At 47.7% G+C, this 25,045-nt stretch overlaps 1 long non-coding RNA gene across 2 annotated transcripts in view; it reads right to left on the bottom strand.

The window, feature by feature from the left end:
- The window catches only part of LOC145688010 (uncharacterized), a 298,897-nt gene that overhangs the window by 42,595 nt on the left and 231,257 nt on the right, over window positions 1–25,045 (bottom strand). The gene's annotated exons all lie outside the window — the stretch shown is intronic.

Raw genomic sequence — 25,045 nt, 5'->3', positions numbered from 1 at the left:
TTTTAGAATCGATAGCTTGGGTACATTGCATAACTGTAGCGTAATGCAAAATCCGTCGTAGTTTGCGATGTTACATGTAGTGGAAGATTAACATTGTTCTGTAATAATTTTTGATTAAGTGTGACATTATGTGTAATGCAATATGGAACTCATTCCGTGTCGACATCTTCCTATTTCTTTTACGTTAACAAATGGAAAATTTGCGTTGGAATTTGAAATAATAAAGTGTTGACTTCATACTTTATTGGTTTGTGTGAAATTAACGTAAACTCTGCATTGTAGTTTGCGATGTAGGATGCAGTGAAATGGACATTAATCCATGCTAATTCGCGTGATCCCAACGCAAAACGGTTTCGTTATATCAGAGTACGAACTTCATTCCGTATTAACTTGCGATTTAGTTCTCGATATGGGATATGTGATATGGATGTTAATTCATGAAGATTCCCTTTATGCAACGCAAAATCGGCGTAATAGTTTGCGATATTACATGCGCTGGAGTACAATTTCTTTCCGTATTAATTTCTTTTCAGTGTATGGCATAGGATGTAATGAAATATTTACCTCATTCTGTAACTATTTACAGCATGCAAATTTGCATGTTATTTTGGATTAATAAAGTGTGGACCTCGTTTCCTACTGGTTTATGCTAACAAATGGTAAATACGAGTTTCAGTTTGTGATATCGGTTGTAAATCAATACACAACTCATTCCGTGATTGCTTTACTAATGCAAAATTTGCGTCTGACTTTGGAATAAAGGATGGATTGCATTTGCATTGCATGAACGCAACGGAAAAATACGCTTTAATTTGCACTAATAAACTGCATGAATTTTTCCTATTGGCTTTGAGAAAACTTGTGCTTTATTTGTGGGTCTAAGATTATAATTGTCTTCGTAAATGCAACAGAATATTTGCATTTTACTTTTGTGAACAGAATAGAAAATGCAAGTACCTTAAATATTTCACAAGAAATAAATGAAAAATTTAGGGGTTAGCACATTCTACCTAGAAGTTGCCCATTAATACTAAGTATTTAGCATCCGGTGCTAACTATGAACTATAGGTAAGCAATGCAATTTTAATAAGTCATAGAAGAAAATCGAGCAGTGTTATTCCTCTTGAAAGAAAAATATTAGAGGAACAAGTAGACTGAGGAGAAACCAACTAGTAACAACGATTATTTCTTCAAATAGGAAAAAAATAGACTAATATTTAGAAATATTACTGAAGGAGAGTACTTCGGATATTAAATATAATACTTCAATTTCAAAAATGAAGATATCATAAGAATTATAAGGGAAGACGAAGTTAATAATGAAAATAAAAAAAATACTTTAATAAATACATGGATTGATAGCAGAATTCAGGGTGAACAGGGGAGATTTCAAAGACTGTTAGAATGAATTGGGTAATTTCCTTCCCACACATAATTCTATTGACAATTTGCTATTAACTCCTATACCAAAGGAACATGTTGGTTCTACTGATGATATTATAATTAAGGATATTGAAAATATCCTGATAGATGTAAGTGAAGACAAGGAAGATTGCTTAACAGTAAATCAATTAAGTTTTCAGGAAGTTAATGATTTATGGGTAATTTTAAGACGTTTGTTGGAAGATAGAATTTTGAATGATCAAGATGAATTTTGAATGATGAATGACAAAGTGTTGGCAATATTATTAAAGGACGAAAGAAAAAAAACAAATCCAAGAAAAAATGGGAAAGAACTAGTTGAATAAAAGCTAAAGAACTCAGCAACATGCCAAGACAAATTGTATCACCTTAATCCAGAAGCTTCGACTAACAAAATAGTAGATGATAATCTGGGATATTTAGCAGAACCAAATAAAGGACCATCGGATGGTGAAGTTGAATGATCGTATCATAACTTAGGGGTAATTGAAGGAAGCTCTAAAGTAAAATTTTCGAAAAATCAACTTGATCAAATATTAAAGAATAATCTAACTCCGATAAAGAGGGAGGAAATTATTTTAATATTAAAAACGTTGAAAGCCATGTATGCCCTGGCATCAAAGAAAGACATGCCCGAAGAACAATAGAAGTATTGGAAGTTTTGAATATTATATTTAAAGCAGAAAAAATACCAACAAATTGGAAAACTATTAAAAACAGCCTTGGATACAAGAAAAGATTATTTACCGTTCGCAAGAAATTTAAGACCAATTACTATCAGTCCCTTGTTTTACATAATCTTTAGTTCAATCTTCAATAAAAGGCTAAGAAATTTAATGTACTATATAATAAGACAAAAACTATTTACTCAGAATGAACATACAATTGCTTTCTATTTAATCAAATAATATGTAACAGTGAGAAAAGTGAAGAAGCAGGGATATTGGAAATACATATTACGAAAGCATTCGATGCTATTCCCCATGGAGTAATTATGGAAGCAGTCAAAGCAAGTAACTGTCTAGATCAGATCCCCCATTTAAGTAATATGCACACTGATATAATATTAAAGGAGATAGAAATAATGGACTGGAAGTTTGGCTGCGCCAGTCGACAGCGAGGTCTTTTACAACCTTCAGTGACATTAAAATTAAGAATGTTAAAAACACATTAACCCATAAAAGCAAATTAACAGCGCAGTCTATATCATAATAAAAATGTGCCATTCCAGGAATAAAAATGTCATAGCATTTAAGAAATGTGCAAACATACAAACACACGGGTTGGTTAGTACACAAAGACATGTTAATCTTCTCTGCCGGGGCAGCTCGGCAATAGGTAGACACACGTGGGGCAGCCCGTAATTAGTAGTGGACATGACTGTAGATGATGGCGAAGGTAGAATGAAAGGCAATGCTATGACAAGAATAAAACAAGGATGAGAATACAGGTAAGTAGTAGATAAAACTAGAAATAAACTAATTAAATGGGAAAAGTTCCCAAAGCAATTAGGACTTTGGCATGTTGTAGGAAGGAGAAAATTGGATCATCTGAGCATAGTCTCTGAGAAAAGTAGGCAAATCAGCTAGCAGTCCAAGCCAGAGATGGAAATATTGAGCTGCAAATAGGAAGAGGAATTAAACAGTGTGACATTTAAACCCACATATTAATTTAGTATTCGAAGACGATTACGTCATTGAAGCAAAGTAATAATTGACTTAATGTGGATAAAGAGAGTATTTCCATATTGGCTTCCTGGTGTTGGACCAAGATGATTAGGGTTACGGAGAAAACTGGATTTGATAGTTACTTAGACAAATTGGACATGAGATTATCCAGAGTTTTTTTTTTTTAAATTTTGGATTAATCTTGGAAAGCTAATTCCGAGAATACATTTCTTCAACGATTTTAGGATAAATAACAAAAGCAAATGAATCGTTCAAATATTTAGGATGTAATGATACAATCAATGAGTGTTTTAGTAGTAAGTTTCATTTAGATGTTACTGAGAATCCAATAAATAGTTTTTTGAATTATTCAAATGACACCATTGTGCGTATATGCAATAAACTTTTTGCTCTTTTTCTATTTAATACGTAACACATTTACTACGATTTGTTTAATTTTCCACTAGAGCTTCGAAAAGATCATTTGTATCTGAGTATATTGTCTCCTTTATCAGATAGTTCTACCAAATACAACTAAATTCACACAGCAGTAAAAAAGAAACACTTATTGCCTTAGGAAATGTTCCTTAAAAAGTGGAAACTGCATCATGCACCCTGAAGGTTGGCTTAACGGGAGCACAATGCGGGAGGCCTACGGCTAGAGGGGACCCACTTAAGTCTCGTAGTTCCGCTTTACATGTTTTGTATAATTTCACACTTTTCCTCAATCTCGAAAAAAAAAAAAAAAATGCACACTATTTTATCCTTAGATGAAAAAGAATGTGTGAGAAAGCTAGAAACTGAATTCTACACAAGATTTATTACTTCTTTGCTGCAAGAAGTAAGTTTCAGAATAGTAATGAAGGATGAGTGAAATTTCAACTTAGAATGAATTAGTTAAAGTCTTAATCTTAGATAACTGCCATTGCTAGTAGCGTTTCGTATTTGTTTAGACCTCTACTTTTTATAACTGTATCTCACTTTTTCTGAACGAGAGCAACACCTAAACAAGCATTCAGTAAACTAAACTCCATTAACACCTATATTCAATGAAGTTGAACTCTGCCAATTTTCAGCATAGAAAGCGAAAAAAGCCACCACATTGAAAGAGTAGTCAACGTATTCCTCTCCGTAAAAGATCGCCCGCAGAGTTCTTTGCATGGTAATTTATAGATACACGTAAATTGGTTGAAATTCCTCCACAGTAGTGGGAGCGAGAAACTGAAACCATCCCTACGAAGGGGAGGGGGATGGTGACATGTAAAAATCAAATACAAATGATGTTAGTGTCGAATTCATAATTTTCGTGGTCGCAAAGATGAATAGCGACATTGTATATGCTGCTTAATTCCAAGTTCAGCCTTGGTTGGCATGGGGGTTAGAAATGAAATGAAATGAAATTAAGCTTTTGAGTTTTACGTTCCACTCTTATGCCGGCAAGGCTAAAGACTATGATGAGAAATTAATGAAATGGTGGAACGAAGAAAACGGGAGGAAACGGGAGAACCCGAGGAAACCCACACGCATAGTGTTGGTTCACCACAAAGTTTACTTGCCGGGGCTGGGATCGAACCCGGAACCCCAAGCATCAGAGGTGAATGTTCTACCACTGAGCCAGCGCGGCTCGTCATGGAGGTCCGAGTGGGAGGGTGACAGGTAAAAATAATCGGAAACATCCTATATCTGTGTCGAATTCACAGTGTCGAATTCGGGAACACTGACAAATAGTGATATTCTAGATATGGTATATATCCATGGTCGGCCGCACTGACATGAGGGTCAGAGGGAAAACCAGTTTCTTTGGGGTGAGTTGCCGAACTATCTTTGGGGTGAGTTTCAATACACAAAGTGAAAAGTGGTAATTTCACAAATACTGATATCACATCGGGAACTATCAGAGATATGGCTTTTGGGAAAGTGCCGTTGCTTCAGGGAGGCATACAACGTGATCACTCCCTAAAATCGTCACTGCTTTGCAGGAGCGTAGGCAGGAACTTACTTCAGGAATTGAAAGTTTTTGAGGTGTTCAAAGTCAATGTGAAAACATACTGTACTAAAATGTACAACATTTCTAAAATTAGGTAAAATTTACAGAAAATTAGTAATTTCGGGTGAGTGGGGTCTCTGGATTGCCAAAGCCTATATCATGTGTATGTTCCTGCTGCTCTGAATTGTCATAAGCTTCCCTTGAAATGTATAAAGCAAAATGTAAATAAATGTATAACAGAATACAACATAAAAAGAAAATATACATAATTATAACTAACAAGTAGAAAATAATTGAAACAAAGCTGAAAGAAGTTTTTTTTAATAATCATACTTAAAATTATATATTTTTTCGATACCATTTTCCATTTATGCATGACAAAAAAGTGAAGAGTGCTCATCTGGGGTGCCACTTTTTATCTCTTCGAACACGAAAATTATGAATTTGACATCAATAGCTTTCGCACTCCATTACTTTTGCATGTTAATTCTTCCCCTGCGAGGATTTTTTTTTCAGTTCCTTACCCCCCTCCTCACCGGTATACTGTTCAGATGGTAATTTATTCGTATACTAAATTAGTTTGAAATTCTTCTAGGTGTTAATGTTGCATCGTACGTGCGGTCCACTGAAGGTTTTCTTTTCCTAAGTCAAAAATGTAGAAATATACATAAATATATTACAGTATCAATGAAATATTTTATTACCGCATGACTGTTGTTAAATTCACCATGATATGACGTAGGGAAACGAGTTAAAGTAAGATTGTAAGATTTAATATCAAAGTTGAAACATAGCAAGTTAAGGAAAAGTGTGTAATAACAAATCACACATTTGAAAATAATTCCTTCTTAAACTAGCAGCCACTGCATTAAGGTCAAAATTGAACTTCTATACTGTATAGTATGAGCATAGCAAAAAGAACAACTGTCGAGATTCGAATCTAGGTCCATCCACATACGAGTTCTTTACACTCGCCATTTATCTGACAATGAAGTAAACACGCTAATTTTTAAAGTCAGAGGTTTGCATCCAAGTGACACTTATGCGCATATCTACTGTGCTTTTTGAACTTTTCCGTTTCAAAAATCTAACACGTTTACGACGATTTGTTTATTTTTCCACTAGAGCTTCGCAGAATAGGAATTATGAATATTTGGCACTAATTTAATCAGACATCTCTATCAAACGTAACTCATTTAACACAGTTGCAACAAACGTTTACTGAATACAAACGTGTTTCCGAACAAGGGGAAGTTCATTATGTACCTGTAACTAAGCTATATGAAATAATGCCCCGAGATGTCCGTGGCTGAATAAATAAATTCATGGTTTGATAGCTAAGAGGTTCGTGGTTCGAAACCAGTCTCAGAAGCTAAAGTTTTTTTAAAGTTTTAATCCCCAGATCTTAAGATCTTTCTGTCCCTTCGCATTCATCTGATGTTCTAAAAAGAGTTCTTCACCTTAATTCGAAAACTGTATTATGTGATCCTCACAGTTCGGAACCTTTCCTTATGTTTCACTAAATAAAATTTCGCCATAATATGGATGCTGTCCGATTTTTTCTTCTAAATATGCATGTGTAATTTATCCCTCTTCTGTTCATATTTGAATCTCTTTCTCAATGTCGTCCGTTATGAACTCACATGGCTTAGGATCAAACCTTCGACCATTGAACCCAAGTGTAAACGCTCTAGCAATATGCTATCGTAACTATAGACTTGTTGAAAGTAGCGTCATTTTCGATTTTGCCCAAGGTGAGGCGGAGATTTTCCGCAGACATAAGTTTCAATTTTTTTAAAATTAGTGTATTATTATAGATACATTTGATCAAGAAATATGCATTTCTCAAGCTCAAGGAAGGGGGAAGTATACCCTCCTGTCCTGTCCAAATGACATCTCTGGAATATTTGCTTGCAATCACTGACAAGAGGTGTCATTAAAGAACATACATTTCTGTTGGGAGTTTTCAGAGCTCTTCACCCGCATTACGGACTTCGGGAAGCACAAAACGTACTGCCGTGATTGAAAATTTCTATAGATTTCACAAGCAGCATTTTCCTAGCTTGCAATCTTGGAAGAAAAATGAAACGATATTTGAGTTTTTCGCCCCACGAATATGCCGGGTAGGCTAAAGAAGACTGATGAGAAGTGAATAAAAATGTGGATTGAGGAAAGTGGGAGGAAACTGGAGAAGCCCGAGGAAATCCACGCGCACGGTTTCAGTCTTGGAAGAGGGGAAAATGCAAATAAAGGCGTCTATGAAGCATAGAAACACTTTGGAACTTTATGTTCAGGCTCTGGAAAGGCATTTCAGAACAAGCGAATGAAAGACTTCTAGAGCTTTAAACCTTGTTAACTTGGTTCCTGTTTTTCCGTCTGAATGGAAAGAGCATATTTCATCGCACACTCCTTTAGACAAGGAGAGGTGGAGGACGGGATTGAGAAGAACTGAATACCAGAGGCAAGAGATTGCTAATGCATTCAGAAGCACAGGTCCCGATCAAACTAGGCAAGAGTTCGATATTAATTAGCACTTAACATATTTGTAATTATTTCTAAACCACGAACTGCACCATTCCAGCATTTCCTTGGTATGAATGAGTATAACCAAGGAAAATCACACGCATAATGTCTGCCTGAAAAAGCTTTTAAAACTTTTCGACCGAGCGAATACTTAAAGAAAGGGAGATATTACATAAAGGTACTTAAATATCAATATTAGGAACGCTACTTTGTGCTGCTAAAGTAGTATTCTACGACATAAAATTTGTGTCATAGAATACTACTTACGACTTACAATGATTCTTGTTCCTCACTAAATATTTCTGCCCTGTGCTCTGTATATCAATATAAAGTAAGTCAAACAACCGCGAGTAAACCGCGGATGTACTTATGATACTCTTACTTTGGAAGTTGCCTGTCTAAGCTGCGCTCTTGTACTATTTGCCCCGCTGGCGTCCCTCTTCCTGTTAGGGGGAGAGGGGGGTCAGCTGGGTGGGTAGGACAAGACGCGGCAAATGCCCTATGTACACCTCCACGTGGTGACAGGCGGGGTACCCCGATCACATCGGTGGATCTCCGTCCGTCTCCGCGGGGGGCTGGTGCAGAGCAGAACCATGGGCTTAACATCTAACCCTTTGAGCGTGCGTGCGGGGTCTCTACCTCGATCATTGTTGGTGCCTCTAACTAGGGGAGAAGTGGGGCTTTATAGCGAGGCTATAATAGATCCAGCAGGCCTGGCGACCTGTAGATGGTGGTCTCCTTATCAGGGCCTCGGGTAGTGGCCGTGCGATAGCAGCCCTCCGCTGAGTCTTTCTCATGAGGGTCTGTTGAACGCAAAGGAGTAGTGGTGGCTGGGTGCCTCGCTGTGTCCCAGACCAATCTCCCAGGAGCTGCTGTCCTCCAGCTAGTCCATGTAGGGGGAAGTTGAGGCCATAATATCGCTAGTAGGGGGCTGAGGCGTGCTCGGCGCTAGGACCGCTCCTGGCTTGGTGGGGTATCCAGGTGTGGTTCTGGCGACGGGCGCTCCTTCGCTCTCCTGCAAATATTGTTAACATCTGTCGCCCCAGCACCAAGCTGGTGCGAAATAAGTTGGTGCCTCTTCTTCTTCCGGGACAACTTGGCTGGTGGGTGGTGGCATATTCCTGGTTGAGATCCCACTGCTCTGGAGCCATCTGGCTGCTCCCTTGGCAGATGGGGGACCGGCCGGCCTTGCTGGATGCCTCTTTCAGCGCCTATCTGCTGACCCCAATACCCTCCCCGTTCACCAACCCGCATGCACGCTCAACGGGTTTACATTACGCAGTTCGCTGCAACTATTTCCCATGGTGCTCTCGCTAGCCTCCCGCGGCGGCGGGCGGTGTCTACCGCTGCGTTCGGGGGAGCTAACGTACTAGGGATCCGGGGGCAGGGGCTAGCACCCCTCGTCTCCGTACGTCGGCCGCTCCATCGAAGAAAGGAGAAAAGCCCACCACTCGTCGACCGCAGTCGACGAGGGCCGGCAGTAACACAGGGACCCCCCCTGCTTCGGCACCGCATGAAGCCTCTGAATATCCATGTAACGTACCGGGTTGAGTTGAGTTGATTTTGAGTTTAACGTCCCGTTCAGCAGCGAGGCTATATGAGACGTGGACCTAATGATTAACGTGGAATCCGAACCACATGAGCTCCCGCCGGGAATCGAACCCGGGCCACCCACGCCAAAGGCGCGTACGCTAACCGCTTAGCCACGGAGGGGCTCAACGTACCGGGTTGTACGAGAACCTTCACCACGAAAACTGGCCTGGGTGTGCACGTCAAGCGTGCGCATCCAGAAGAGGCTAATAGGCGGGTTGACACCGAGCGAGTCAAAGCTAGATGGACACCTGAGGAGGAACGGCTGATGGCTCGTGAGGAGGTTCGCCTCATCCGGGCTGGATGCCGATTCCTTATTCAGGGCTTGGCTGAAGTCATCTCCGGAAGGTCGTTCGATTCCATTAAGAGCCATCGTAAGTCGCAGGCCTACCAGAGGCTTGTGCGCGAGATGCTCTCAACGACCCCCGCAGCTGCCCATCCTCAGGTGAGCGAGGAACCCCCCTCCAGATAGAGGTGCCTGATTTCACAGGTCTCCCCGCTGTCTTGGAGGAACCTTCTGAGGGTTCCCAGCTGGGCTCTGATACCGCACCTAAGCCATCTCCAGTCCCTTCGGGGGCTGAAGTTATCTCTGGCGATGATGGTGCCTACATCCGGTTCTCCTTTCCCTCCCCTTCTTCTCCGGCACCTCCACCTCGTTCGGTGGGGGAACCTCTTGGCTGGAGAGAAGCGGTTAAGGGAAAGTTGAGAGGGCTGCTTGGGCTGTACACCCAGGCGCAGCAGCCCGATGTAGAGAAGTATCAGGAGCGTCGACTTGATGCCATCAGAGTCGGCCCTGGGCGATGAGGAAGTTTTGCCTAGACTTTCCTCATATCTTAAAGCCGTATTTTGGTCGCCCAGGCCTCTGTCGAACTTTGGCTGCGGTGACAACCCCCCTGACCAAGTCCTATCCAAGAGGAGGCAACGCAGGCAAGAGTACGCCCGGGTCCAGAAGCTCTTTCGGGAGCGTAGACACCTGGCCGCCAAGGAGGTGTTAGACGGCCCCGAAGACCTCTCAAGGCGTCCATTACCGGAAGCCATGAGGGGTTTTTGGCGCGGCCTATTTCGGAAGGAATCGGTTCCTTATCCTGAGGAGCCGGTTCCTCCCGAAAGCCCCCTTCTGAGTCACTTGTGGGCTCCTGTAACTGGCGAGGAGGTTACTGGAGCTCGGCTTAGTCGTGGCACTGGCCCTGGACCTGACGGTTTGACCGTGAATGAGCTTCTAGAAATTCCGGTCCGACTCCGCCTGAAGTTGTTCAATCTATTCCTCTTGGTTGGCAACTTGCCTGACCACCTTCGATTATCACGGACGGTCTTCATTCCGAAGACAGAGCGACCTTTGGCGCCGTCCGATTACAGACCAATTTCCATCGGGTCTGTCATCACTAGGCAGTTTCATAAGATACTAGCTGCCCGGCTAGTCAAGGCCCCGGTATTCGATAGTCGGCAACGGGCATTCTTGCCTGTGGATGGCATCCTGGAGAACATCTCAGTCCTGGACGCAGTGATTTCTACTGCGAACCAGCGTCTACGGCAATGTCATCTTGCCACACTGGACGTCTCCAAGGCCTTTGACTCTATGTCGAAGCATGCTATCCTAGCCGCTATCGAACGCATTGGCGCTCCGCTTCCTTTTGTGGATTACGTCGATGCGTTATACACCAACTCTGAGACCATCTTGGAGCTTGGGGAGGCCACTGAAACTGTACTTGTAAATCGAGGTGTCCGGCAGGGTGACCCCCCTCTCTCCACTGCTGTACAATCTGGTGATCGACAGTGTGCTGCGTGCTTTGCCTTCCGAGGTTGGCTTTCATCTCGAGGCATCCGCAAGGGTGAATTCCCTAGCCTTTGCGGATGATCTGGTGCTCTTATCATCTACTGCACCGGGCATGCAGCTGCTGCTTGACACCGCAGTGGAGGTGCTACGGAAGAATGGCCTTGAGCTCAATCTTAAGAAGAGCTCCGTACTCTGAATGGTGCCAGACGGTAAGGGGAAGAAGATGAAGATAAAGACGGAGCCACAATTTCATGTGGGATCCGACCCTCTTCCCCAAACCGGAGTAATCTCCCACTGGCGCTATTTAGGAGTGCAATTTACATCTAGGGGACGCCAGACGACCAAGGCTTCTTTGGCGCTTCATCTTGGACGCCTTCGGAAAGCGCCACTGAAACTGCAGCAGCGGATCCTGTTGTTGGTCCAATTCCTACTGCCTCGGGTCTACCAGGCACTGGTGTTGGGCCGTACAACAACGGGCTGCCTCGAAGCACTTGATCGTCAAGTGCGTGCTGCGGTGCGCCAATGGATTCGTCTGCCTCACGATGTCTCCAAGGCCTTTTTCCATGCACCAACAAGAGAGGGTGGACTTGGTATCCCCTGTTTGAGGTATACCATTCCTGTGCTGAAACTAAGGCGGTTCAGCAAGCTCCAGAACTCACAGCTCGAGATTTTCCGTGCTGCGTTCCTCTCTCCGTCCATCCAGAGGGAGGTCGAGTGGGCACGCGGCCGAGTTGAGGCTATCGGCCAGGGCGTGAAGGATACTCGTGCAGTTCGGAAACAGATGGCCCTTAAGCTGCATGGCTCTACCGACGGTTATGAACTTCGGGAGTGTTCTCGGAGTTTTGCGTCATCTGCTCCTCTCACCTTGAGCGGAGCATTAAGCCTTACCGGTAGAGACTATGTGGATTTTCTTCATACGAGGGTCAACTGTTTACCGAGTAGGATTCGGACTTCGCGTGGGTCCAGGAGATATGGGATGTCTACTGACTGCCGGGCCGACTGTGGAGTCAGTGAGACAGCAGCCCATATCATCCAAAATTGTGGACGGACTCACGGAATTCGAATTAAGCGCCACGACGTCATCTGTGGTGTATTGTGCGAGGATCTTAAGGAGCAGGGATGGACGGTGGTTAGGGAGCCCCGTATTCAGACCTCAGAGGGTTTAAGAAAGCCTGACATTGTCGCTTACACTCCGTCACAAGCGACACTTATCGATGTGCAGGTTGTTTCCGGAGCCACTGGCCTGGATGCCGCTCACCATCTGAAGCGCCTCAAATACTCCCGTAACCCTCAGGTTCGGGAGTACGTAAGAGACCTTTCAGGCCACTGGCCCCGGGTAACAACTTGCACTCTCTCGTGGAGGGTTATATGGTCGGCTCGCGCCTCAAGCGAGCTGGCCGTTCTCGTGCGACCCGAAACTCTTAAGCGTATCACCATCGCGGCGCTAACCGGTTCAGTAAAGATATTCAGATGCTTCATGACCATGACGCTACCCGCAAGGTGGCCGATTCAACGTGTCGGAGTGGGATAAGGGGGCCCTCACTTCGTCTATCGCCCCATCCCGGTTCCACCTATGGATGGTAACCATAGATCCATGGGATGTCTTTACATCCCATGTCGGTATAAAAAAACTTTGGCTGAGGTGACAATTCGTCTGACCAGATCCTACCCAAGAGGAAGCAACGTAGGCAGCAGTACGCCCGGGTCCAGAAACTCTTTCGAGAGCGTAGACACCTGGCCGCCAAGGTGGTGTTGGACGGTCCCGAAGACCTCTCAAGGCGCCCATTTCTGGACGCCAGGAGGGGTTTTTGGCGCGGTCTCTTTGGGAAAGAATCAATTCCTTATCCTGAGGAGCCTGTTCTTTCCCAAAACCCCCTTCTAAGCCACTTGTGGGCTCCTGTAACTAGCGAGGAAGTTACTGGAGCTCGGCTTAGTCGTGGTACTGGCCCTGGACCCGACGGGTTGACCGTGAATGAGGCGTTAGAAATTCCAGTCCGAGTCCGCCTTAAGTTGTACAATCTGTTCCTCTTGGTTGGCACTCTGCCGGATCACCTGCGATTGTCGCGGACGGTCTTCATTCCGAAGACGGAGCGTCCTCAGGCGCCGTCCGACTACAGACCAATTTCCATCGGTCTGTAATAACTAGACAGTTTCACAATATACTTAGCTGCCCGGCTAGTCAAGGCCCCAGTATTCGATAGTCGGCAACGAGCATTCTTGCCTGTGGATGGCATCCTGGAGAACGTCTCAGTCCTGGACGCAGTGCTTTCTACTGCGAACCAGCGTTTACGGCAATGTCATCTTGCCACACTGGACGTCTCCAAGACCTTTGACTGTGTCGAAATATGCTATTCTTGTCGCTATTGAACGCATTGGCGCTCCACTTCCTTTTGTGGACTACGTTGATGCGTTATACACCGACTCCGAGACTATTTTGGAGCTTGGGGAGGCGTCTGAAACTGTGATGGTCAATCGAGGTGTTCGACAGGGTGACCCCCTCTCTCCACTGCTATTCAATCTAGTGATTGACAGTGTTCTGCGTGCCTTACCATCCGAGGTCGGCTTTGATCTCGACGTGTCTGCAAGGGTGAACTCCCTTGCCTTTGCAGACGACTTGGTGCTAATGTCATCTACTGCACCGGGCATGCAGATACTGCTCGACACTGCAGTGGAGGTGCTACGGAAGAATGGCCTTGAGCTCAACCTGAAGAGCAGCTCCGTGCTCCCGATGATGCCAGGCGGAAAAAAGATTAAGATCATGACGGAGCCACGGTTTCACGTGGGATCCGACCCTCTTCCCCAGACCGGAGTTATCTCCCACTGGCGTGATTTGGGAGTACAGTTTACATCTACGGGACGACAGACGACCAAGGCTTCTCTGGCGCTTCACCTTGAACGTCTTAGGAAAGCGCCACTGAAACCGCAGCAGCGGATCCTGTTGCTGATCCAATACATGTTGCCGAGGTTTTATCAGGGACTGGTGTTGGGTCGTTGGGCCTGGAGGCACTTGATCGTCAAGTGCGTGCTGCGGTGCGCCGATGGCTTCGTCTGCCTCATGATGTCTCAGAGGCATTCTTCCATGCACCGATAAGAGAGGGTGGACTTGGTATCCCCTCTTTGAGGTTAACCATCCCCGTGCTCAAACTTAGGCGGTTCAGCAAGCTCGAAAACTCACAACTCGAAGTATTCCGTGCTGCTTTTCTCTCTCCTTCCATCCAGCGGGAGGTGAAGTCGGCACGTGGCCGAGTCGAAGCTATCGGCCAGGGCGTGAGTGATACTAAGCCTTTCCGGCAAGGACTATGTAGACATTCTTCACACTAGAGTCAACTGTTTACCTAGTAGGGTTCGAACTTCGCGTGGGTCTCGGAGATATGGGATGTCCACTGAGAATCAGTGAGAGCCGCCCATATTATCCAGAATTGCGGAAGGACTCACGGAATCCGGATCAGACGCCACGACGTCATCTGTGGTGCATTGTGCGAGGATCTTGTTGAGCAGGGATGGACGGTGGTCCGGGAGCCCCGTATTCCAACCTCAGAGGGTCTTAGAAAGCCTGATATAGTCGCTTACACTCCGTCGAAAGCGACAATTATCGACGTGCAGGTTGTCTCCGGAGCTACTGGCCTGGCTGCAGCCCATCATCTGAAACGTCTCAAATACTCCCGTAACCCACAGGTTCGGGATTACGTAAGAGACCTGTCAGGACACTGGCCCCGGGTGACAACTTGCACTGTCTAGTGGAGGGGGATATGGTCGGTTCGCGCCTCAAGGGAGCTGGCCGTTCTCGTGCGACCTGCAACCCTTCAGCGTATTACCACCCTCGCGCTAGGTGGATCATACCAGATATTCAGAAGCTTCATGACTATGACGCTATCTTCTGGGTGGTCGATTCGACGTGTCTGAGTGGGATAAGGGGACCTCCCTTCGAAGTACCGCCCCATCCCGGTTCCACCTTTGGATGGTAACCATAAATCCATGGGATGTCTCCTATACATCCCATGACGGTATAGGCGGGTATAAAAAAAAATACATCGTTAACTTTGGAAATGGCCTATGTACACCTCCACGTGGTGACGTTAGCTAGGGGAGAAGTGGGGTTTTCTATAGCGAGGCTATAGTGATCCAGCAGGTCAGGCGACCTGTAGATGGTGGTCTTCCTTTCAGGGCTTCGGGTAGTAGCCGCGCGATAGCAGCCCTCCGGTGAGTCTTCCTCATGAGGCTCTGTTCAACGCAAAGGAGTAGTGGTGGCTGGGTGCCTCGTTGTGTCCCAGACCAATCTCCCAGGAGCTGCTGTCCTCCGGCCAGTCCATATGGGTGGAAGTTGAGGCCATATTGTCGCTAGTAGGGGGCTGAGGCGTGTTCGGCGCTAGGACCGCTCCTGGCTTGGTGAGGGAATCCAGGTGTGGTTCTGGCGTTGGGCATTCGTTGGCTTTCCTGCAAATGTATATTGAACATCTGTCGCCCCAGCTCTAAGTTGGTGCGTACATACTGGTACCTCTTCTTCCAGGACAACTTGGCTGGTGGGTGGTGGCATATTCATGGTTAAGATCCCACTGCTCTGGAGTCATCTGGCTGCTCCCTTGGCAGACAGGGGACCGGTCGGCCTTGCTGGATGCTTCATATCAGCGTTCATCTGCTGACCCCAAATACCCTCCTCGTCCACCAAACCGCATGCAGGCTCAACGAGTTTACATTATGCAGCTTGCTGCAACATTTTCTCATTGTGCTCTCGCTAGCCTCCCGCGGCGGCCGGCGGTGTCCACCGCTGCGTTCGGAGGAGCTAACGTACTAGGGATCAGGGGGCAGGGGCTAGCACCCATTTTCACCTCACGTCGGCCGCTCCAGGAAAAAAGGAGATAAGCCTCCCACTCGTTGACCGCCGTCGACGAGGGCCGGCAGTCATACAGGAATCCCCCCCTGCTTCGGCACCGCATGAAGCGCCTGAATATCCATGCAACGTACCGGGTTGTACGAGAACCTCCACCACGAAAACTGGCCTCGGTGTGCACGTTAAGCGTGCGCTTCCAGAAGAGGCTAATAGGCGAGTTGACACCGAGCGTGTCAAAGCAAGATGGACACCTGAGGAGGAATGGTTGATGGCTCGGGAGGAAGTTCGCCTCATCTACGCTGGATGCCGGTTCCTGAATCAGGGCTTGGCTGAAGTCATCTCTGGGCGGTCGTTGGATTCCATCAAGAGCCATCGCAAGTCACAGGCCTATCAGAGGCTTATGCGCGAGATGCTCTCAACGACCCCCGCAGCAGCCCGTCCTCAGGTGAGCGAGGAACCCCCCTCCAGATAGAGATGCCTGATTTCACAGGTCTTCCCACGGTCTTGGAGGAACCTATTGAGGGTTCCCAGCTGATCTCTGATACCGCACCTAAGCCATCTCCAGTCCCTACTGGGGCTGAAGTTATTTCTGGCGATGATGGTGCCTACATCCGGTTCTCCTTTTCCTCCCTTTCTTCGACACCTCCATCCGGTTCGGTGGGGGAATCTCTTGGTTAGAGAGTAGCGTTCAAGGGTAAGTTGAGAGGGCTGATTGGGCTGTACACCCAGGCGCAGCAGCCAGATGTAGAGAAGTATCAGGAGCGTCGATTCGATGCCATCATAGAGTCGGCCCTGGGCGATGAAGTTTTGCCTAGACTTTCCTCATACCTTAAAGGCATATTTTGGTCGCCCAGGCCTCCGTCGAACTTTGGATGCGGTGACAACCATCCTGACCAAGTCCTGTCTAAGAGGAGGCAACGCAGGCAGAAGTACGCCCGGGTCCAGAAGCTCTTTCGGGAGCGCAGACACCTGGCCGCCAAGGAGGTGTTAGACGGCCCTGAAGATCTCTCAAGACTCCCATTTCCGGACGCCATGAGGGGTTTCTGGCGCGGTCTTTTTGGGAAAGAATCGGTTCCTTATCCTGAGGAGCCGGTTCTTTCCCAAAACCCCCTTCTAAGCCCCTTGTGGGCTCCTGTAACTAGCGAGCAAGTTACTGGAGCTCGGCTTAGTCGTGGCACTGGCCCTGGATCCGACGGTTTGACTGTGAATGAGCTGTTAGAAATTAAAGTCCGACTCTGCCTTAAGTTGTACAATCTGTTCCTCTTGGTTGGCACTCTGCCGGATCACCTGCGATTGTCGCGGACAGTCTTCATTCCGAAGACGGAGCGTTCTCAGGCACCGTCCGACTACAGACCAATTTCCATACGGTCTTTAATAACTAGAAAGTTTCATAAAATACTAGCTGCCCTCGTAGTGAAGGGCCCAGTATTCGATAGTCGGCAACGGGCATTCTTGCCTGTGGATGGCATCCTGGAGAACGTCTCAGTCCTGGACGCAGTACTTTCTACTGCGAACCAGCGTTTACGGTAATGTCATGTTACCACACCGGATGTCTCCAAGGCCTTTGACTATGTCGAAGTATGCTATCTTTGCCGCTATCGAACGCATTGGCGCTCCACTTCCTTTTGTGGATTACGTTGATGCGTTATACAGCAACTCTGAGACCATCTTGGAGCTTGGAGAGGCCTCTGAAACTGTGCTAGTCAATAGAGATGTTCGACAGGGTGACCCCCCTCTCTCCACTGCTATTCAATCTAGTGATCGACAATGTTCTGCGTGCCTTACCATCCGAGGTCGGCTTTGATCTCGACGCGTCTTCAAGGGTGAGCTTCCTAGCCTTTGCAGACGAAATGGTGGTAATGTCATCTATTGCACCGGGCATGCAGATACTGCTCGACACTGCAGTGAAGGTGCTACGGAAGAACAGCCTTCAGCTCAACCTGAAGAAGAGCTCTGTACTCTCAATGATGCCAGACGGAAAGCGGAAGAATATTAAGATCATGACGGAGCCACGGTTTCACGTGGGATCCGACCCTCTTCCCCAGACCGGAGTTATCTCCCACTGGCGTGATTTGGGAGTACAGTTTACATCTAGGGGACGACAGACGACCAAGGATTCTTTGGCGCTTCATCTTGGACGTCTTAGGAAAGCGCCACTGAAACCGCAGCAGCGGATCCTGTTGCTGATCCAATACCTGTTGCCAAGGGTTTACCAGGCACTGGTGTTGGGTCGTACAGCAACGGGCCGCCTAGAAGCATTTCATCGACAAGTGTGTGCTGCGGTGCGTCGATGGCTTCGTCTGCCTCATGATGTCTCAGAGGCATTCTTCCATGCACCGATAAGAGAGGGTAGACTTGGTATCCTTTCTTTGAGGTTAACCATCCCCGTGCTCAAACTTAGGCGGTTCAGCAAGCTCGAAAACTCACAGCTCGAAGTATTCCGTGCTGCTTTTCTCTCTCCTTCCATCCAGCGGGAGGTGAAGTCGGCACGTGGCCGAGTCGAGGCTATCGGACAGGGCGTGACTGATACTCGCCGGATTAGGAAACAGATGGCTCTTAAGCTACATAGTTCTGTCGATGGATATGAGCTCCGTGAGTGTGCTCGGGCTGCTGTTTCACCTGCCTGCCTCACCCTGAGTGGTACACTAAGGACTATGTAGACATCCTTCACACGAGAGTCAACTGTTTGCCTAGTAGAGTTCGAACTTCGCGTGGGTCTCGGAGGTATGGGATGTCCACTGACTGCCGGACCAGCTATGGAGTCAGTGAGACAGCCGCCCATATCATCCAGAACTGTGGAAGGACTCACGGAATTCGGATTAGACGCAACGGCGTCATCTGTGGTGCACTGTGCGAGGGTCTTGTTGAGCAGTGATGGACGGTGGTTCGGGAGCCCTGTATTCCAACCTCAGAGGGTCTTAGAAAGCCTGATATAGTCGCTTACACTCAGTCAATTGCGACAATTATCGACGTACAGGTTGTCTCCGGATTCCACTGGCCTGGATTCTGCCCATCATCTTAAACGTCTCAAATACTCCCGTAACCCACAGGTTCGGGAGTACGTAAGAGACTTTTCAGGCCACTGGCCCCGGGTGACACCTTGCACTGTCTCGTGGAAGGGAATATGGCCGGCTCGCGCCTCAAGCAAGCTGGCCGTTCTCGTGCGACCCGCAACTCTTCAGCGTATCTCCACCCTCGCGCTACGCGGATATCAGATATTCAGAAGCTTCTTCTGGGTGGCCGATTCGACGTGTCGGAGTGGGATAAGGGGGCCCTCACTTCGTCTACCGCCCCATCCTGGTTCCGCTTTTGGATGGTAACGATAGACCCATGGGATGTCTCCTATACATCCCATGACGGTATAGGTGAGTATAAAAAACTACCATCCCTTTGCTGAAAATAAGGCGATTTAGCAAGCTCCAAAACTCACAGCTCGAAATCTTCCGTGCTGCCTTCCTCTCTCCTTCCATCCAGAGAGAGGTCGTTGAGTGGGCACATGGCCGAGTTGAGGCTATCGGCCAGGGCGTGAGGGATACTCATGCAGTTCGGAAACAAATGTCCGTTAATTGCATGGCTCTACCGACGGTTATGACCTTCGGGAATGTTCCCTAGCTAATGCGTCATCTGCTCCTCTCACTTTGAGTGGAGCATTGAGCCTTACCGGTAGGTACTATGTGGATTTTCTTCACACGAGGGTCAACTGTTTACCGAGTAGGATTCGAACTTTGCGTGGGTTCAGGAGATACGGGATGTCCACTGACTGCCGGGCCAGCTGTGGAGTCACAGACAGCAGCCCATATTATCCAGAATTTTGGAAGGACTCACGGAATTTAGATCAAGCGCCACGACATCATCTGTGGTGTACTGTGCGATGATCTTAAGGAGCAGGGAGTGACTGTGGTTAGGGAGCCCCGAATCCAAACTTCAGAGGGATTAAGAAAGCCTGACATTGTCGCTTATACTCCGTCTCAAGCGACACTTATTGATGTGCAGGTTGTCTCCGGAGCCACTGGCCTGGACGCTGCTTATCACCTTAAGCGTCTCAAATACTCCCGTAACCCCCAAGTTCGGGAGTAGGTAAGAGACCTTTCAGGCCATTGGCCCCGGGTGACAACCTACACTCTCTCGTGGAGGGGTATTCGATTACCGCCCCCACACCGGTTATGCCTTTGTGTGGTAACCATAGATCCACGGGAAGACTTCTATATTTCCCGTGCCGGTATAGGCGGGTGCAAAAAAAATTGTCAGGGCCTTGGGAAGTGTCCGTGCGAAAGCAGCCCTCCGCTGAGTCTTCCTCATGAGGGTGTTTCTGAACGCGAAGTTGTTGGGGTGGCTGGGTGCCTCGCTGCGTCCCAGACCAAACTACCAGAAGCTGCTGCTTTCTTGCTAGTCTATATGGGCGGGGGTTGAGGCCATGATTGTGCTAGTAGGGGACTGAGGCGTGTTCGGCGTTAGGACCGCTCCTGGTTTGGTGGGGCAATCCATGTGTGGTTCTGGCGTTGGGTACTCCTCGGTTCTCCTGCGATGTATACTGAACATCTATCGCCCCAGCACTAAGCTGGTGCGATGTAAGTGGTGCCTCTCCCTTTGCCCGATTATATTGGCGGGTGGGTGACGGGATATTGACGGTTGAGATACCACTACTCTGGAGCCATCTGGTCGCTACTTGGCAGACGTGGGACCTGCCGACCTTGTTGGACGCTTCATTTCAGCAACCATCTGCTGACCCCAAACTTCCTCCCCGTTCACTAACCCGCATGCACGCTCAATGACTTTACATTACGCAGTTCGCTGCAGTATTTCCCTGGGGTGCTCTCGCTGGACTTTCGCGGCGACGGGCGGTGTCCGCCGCTGTGTTCGGGGAGCTAACGAACTAGGGATCCGAGGGCAGGAGCTAGCACCTCTTGTCACCGTTACGTCGGCCGCTCCTCCAAAGAAACCAGGAGAGCCTCTCCTTATTGGCCGCCGATGAGGGCGGGCGTGAATACAGGCATTAAGCTTCGGCACTGCATGAAGCTTCTGAATATCAATGCACTGTAACGGGTTGTACGAGAACCTTCACCACAAAAACTGGCCTGGGTGTGCACGTTAAGCGTGCGCACCCGGAAGAGGCTAATTGTCCAGTCGACACGGAACGTGTGAAAGCCAGATGGACGCCTGAGGAGGAACGGCTGATGGCTCGGGAGGAGGTTCGGCTCATCCGGGCTGGATGCCGGTCCCTTAATCAGGGCTTCGCAGAAGTCATCTCAGGGCGCTCGTTTGACTCCATCAAAAGCCATCGCAAATCACAAGCCTATCAAAGGCTTCTGCGCGAGATGCTCTCAACGGCCCCTGATGAAGCCCGTCCTCAGGTGAGCGAGGAGCCCGCCTCCAGATAGAGGTACCTGATGATACAGCTCTACCCGCTGTCTTGGAGGAACCTATAGTGGGTTTCCAGCTGAGCTCTGGTGCCGCACCTAGCCCATCTCTAGTCCCTTCGGGGGCTGAGATTGCTTCAGGCGATGATGGTGCTTACATCCGGTTCTCCTTCCCTCCCCCTCTCCTCCGGCACCTCCGTCCTGTTCGACGGTGGACTCTCTTCGCTGCAGGGAGGTGATCAAGGGTAAGTTGAGAGGGCTGCTTGGGCTGACCACCCAGGCGCAGTAGCCCTGCCTCGATGCTGTCATAGACTCAGCCCTGGGCGATGATGAAGTATTGCCTACACTTTCCTCATACTTGAAAGCCAATTTTTGGTCGCCCAGGTCTCCGTCGAATTTTAGCTGCGGTGGCGATTCGTCTGACCAGGTTCTACCTAAGAGGAAGGAACGTAGAGAGGAGTACGTCCGGGTCCAGAAGCTCTTTCGAGTGTGACGACCCCTGGCCGCTAAGGTGTTAGACAGCCCAGAAGACCTCTCAAGGCGCCCATCTCCGGACGCCATGAGGGGCTTTTGGTGCGTCTTCTTCGGTAAAGAATCACTTCCTTATCCTGAGGAATCGGTTCTTTCCGAAAGCCCCCTTCTGAGCCACTTGTGGGCTCCTGTAAATAGCGAGGAGGTTACTGGAGCTCGACTTATTCGTGGCACCGGCCCTGGACCTGACGGTTTGACCGTGAATGAGCTGCTAGAAATTACGGTCCGACTCCACCTGAAGTTATCCAATCTATTCCTTTTGGTTGGTACCTTGCCTGACCACCTTCGATTAACGCGGACAGTCTTCATTCCGAAAAAAGAGCGACCTTTGGCGCCGTCCGGTTACAGACCATTTTCCATCGGGTCTGTTATTACTAGGCAGTTTCAAAAGATACTAGCTGCCCGGCTAGTCAAGGCCCAGTATTTGATAGTCGGCAACGGGCATTCTTGCCTGTAGATGGCATCCTGGAGAACGTCTCAGTCCTGGACGCAGTGATTTCTACTGCGAACTAGCGTTTACGGCAATGTCATCTTGCCACACTGGACGTCTCCAAGGCCTTTGACTGTGTCAAAGCATGCCATTCTTGCCGCTATCGACGCATTGGCGCTCCGCTTCCTTTTCTGGACTACGTCGATGCGTTATACACCAACTCTGAGACCATCTTGCAGCTTAGGGAGGCCACTGAAACTCTACTGGTAAATTCAGGTGCTTTTGTCATCTACTGCACCGGGCATGCAGCTACTGTTTGACACCGCAGTGGAGGTGCTACGGAGAAATGGCCTTGAGCTCAATCTTAGGAAGAGCTCCGTACTCTCAATGGTGCCAGACGGTAAGGGGAGGAAGATGAAGATAAAGACGGAGCCACAATTTCAGGTGGGACCCGACCCTTTTAACCAGACCGGAGTTATCTTCCACTGGCGCTATTTGGGAGTACAATTTACATCTAGGGGACGCCAGACGACCAAGGATTCTTTGGAGCTTCATCTTGAACACCTTCGGAAAGCGCCACTGAAACTTCAGCAGCGGATCCTGTTGTTGGTCCAATTCCTATTGCCTCGGGTCTACCAAGCACTGGTGCTGGGCCGTACAACAACAGGCCGCCTTGAGGCACTTGATCGACAAGTGCGTGCTGCGGTGCGCCAATAGCTTCGCTGCCTCAAGATGTCTCCAAGGCCTTTTTCCATGCACCGATAAGAGGGTGGACTTTGTATTCCCTCCTTGAGGTATACCATTCCTGTGCTGAAATTAAGGCGATTCAGCAAGCTTCAGAACTTTCAGCTGGAGATTTTCCGTGCTGCTTTTCTCTCTCCTTCCATCCAGAGGGAGGTTGATTGGGTCCGAGTTGAGGCTATCAACCAGGGCGTGAGGGATACTCGTGCAGTTCGGAAACAGATGGCCTTTAAGCTGCATGGCTCTACCGACGGTTGTGAGCTTCGGGAATGTTCCCGGACTCTTGCGGCATCTGCTCCGCCACCTTTAGTGGAGCATTAAGCATGACCGGTAGAGACTATGTTAATTTTCTACGAGGGTCAACTGTTTACCGAGTAGGATTCGAAATTCGCGTTTGTCCAGTAGATATGGAATGTCAACTGACTGCCGACTGTGGAGTCACAGACAGCAGCCAATATCATCCAGAATTGTGGACGGACTCACGGAATTCGAATCAAGCGCCACGACGTCATCTGTGGTGTATTGTACGAGTATCTTAAGGAGCAGGGATGGACGGTCGTTAGGGAGCCCCGTATTCAAACCTCGGAGGGACTAAGAAAGCCTGACATTGTCGCTTACACTTCGTCTCAAGCGACAGACACTTATTGATGTGCAGTTTGTTTCCGCAGCCACTGACCTGGATGCTGCTCACCATCTAAAGCGTCTCAAATACTCGCGTAACCCTCAGGTTCGGGAGTACGTAGGAGACTTTTCAGGCCACTGGCCCCGGGTAACAACTTGCATTATTTCGTGAAGGGGTATATGGTCGGCTCGCGCCTCAAACGAGCTGGCCGTTCTCGTGCGATCCGAGACTCTGAAGCGTATTACCATCGCCGCGCTAATTGGTTCAGTTAAGATATTCAGGTGCTTCATGACTATGACGCTACCCGCAAGGTTGCCGATTCGAAGTGTCGGAGTGGGATAAGGGGGCCCTCACTTCGATTTACCGCCCCATCCCGGTACCAACGTTGGATGGTAACCATAGATCCGTGCTTCGTCTTCTCTACGGGTCACGACAGTATAGGCGGGTATAAGAACAAACTTGTTAGGGGACTTTTGCCTGTCTAAGCTGCGCTCTTGTGCTATTTGCCCCGTTGGCGTCTCTCTCACTGTATGGGGGAGAGGGGATCAGCTGGGTGGGTAGGACAAGACGCGGCAAATACCCTATGTACACCTCTACGTGGTGACAGGCGGGGTACCCAGAACTTATCGGCGGAGCCCCGTCCGTCCCCGCGGGTGGCTGGCTCAGAGCAATACCATGGGTTGAACATCTGACCCCTTGAGCGTGCGTGCGGGGTCAACTCCTCGATCATTGTTGGTGTTACCAGCTAGGGGAGAGTGGGGTAACTTCGTAGAGAGGCTGTAGCTGTAAGGATGCAGACAAGCCGAAAAGATGCATCCCCTATGACTTAAGAAAAAGTGTAATGCCATGAATGAGAAAGATTGTCTGACCTACAAATTCTATGACAAAGAGGTTAGCAAATATGAATATAGAAATGACTGCTAATCTAGCATCAATAAACCAATTCACAAACCTAGAGGAATTTGCTCACGCTTTTAATAGGTCAGATAAAAATGGAGACAGCAAAAGCACAAAGCAAAGTAATAAAATAATTAGGGATACAGAAAGAATGGAACACTATAATATCAAGAAAAGTAGGGGAAAATTCGTATCTTGGGCTACATTAAATATACCAACTGTAAATTCAATCAACATTAGCAAACCTTTAATAATTGCACCTGGCACAATTGATTTTAGAATTAAAAACCAATGTATTCTTCATTTCATAAACCCAACACTTAAAACCTACCCGGCCGGCTTTGCGAAAGCAGTGGCGGATACACATGAGTTTGTGCTAAATAAATTTAAGGATTTAGAGATACTCAATGACAAAGGAGGAATAGTCAGGGCATTATATTCAACCAACATACATGAATATAGTTTTATACATTTAATATCTAATAGAGAAAAATTCCTAAAAGACCTAGAGACGTTCCTCAGCTTTTTCCAAAACGTTGCATCGGAAATGGAAAAAAGGCTCATTATAATCCCTGCAGTTGGAATGGGCCTATGGAAAAAGAAGCCTCAAGAAGTAGTATAGGCTTTCCAAAAATTTTACTGTGATCCGGAATTTAAGACAATTTAAAATGATAAT

Source organism: Thermobia domestica, chromosome 6 (genome assembly GCF_964235325.1).
Source record: "Thermobia domestica chromosome 6, izTheDome1.hap1.1, whole genome shotgun sequence".
NCBI lineage: Eukaryota > Metazoa > Arthropoda > Insecta > Zygentoma > Lepismatidae > Thermobia > Thermobia domestica.
Note: the sequence above shows the minus strand (reverse complement) of the source record. Positions and strands in the feature narration are given on the sequence as shown.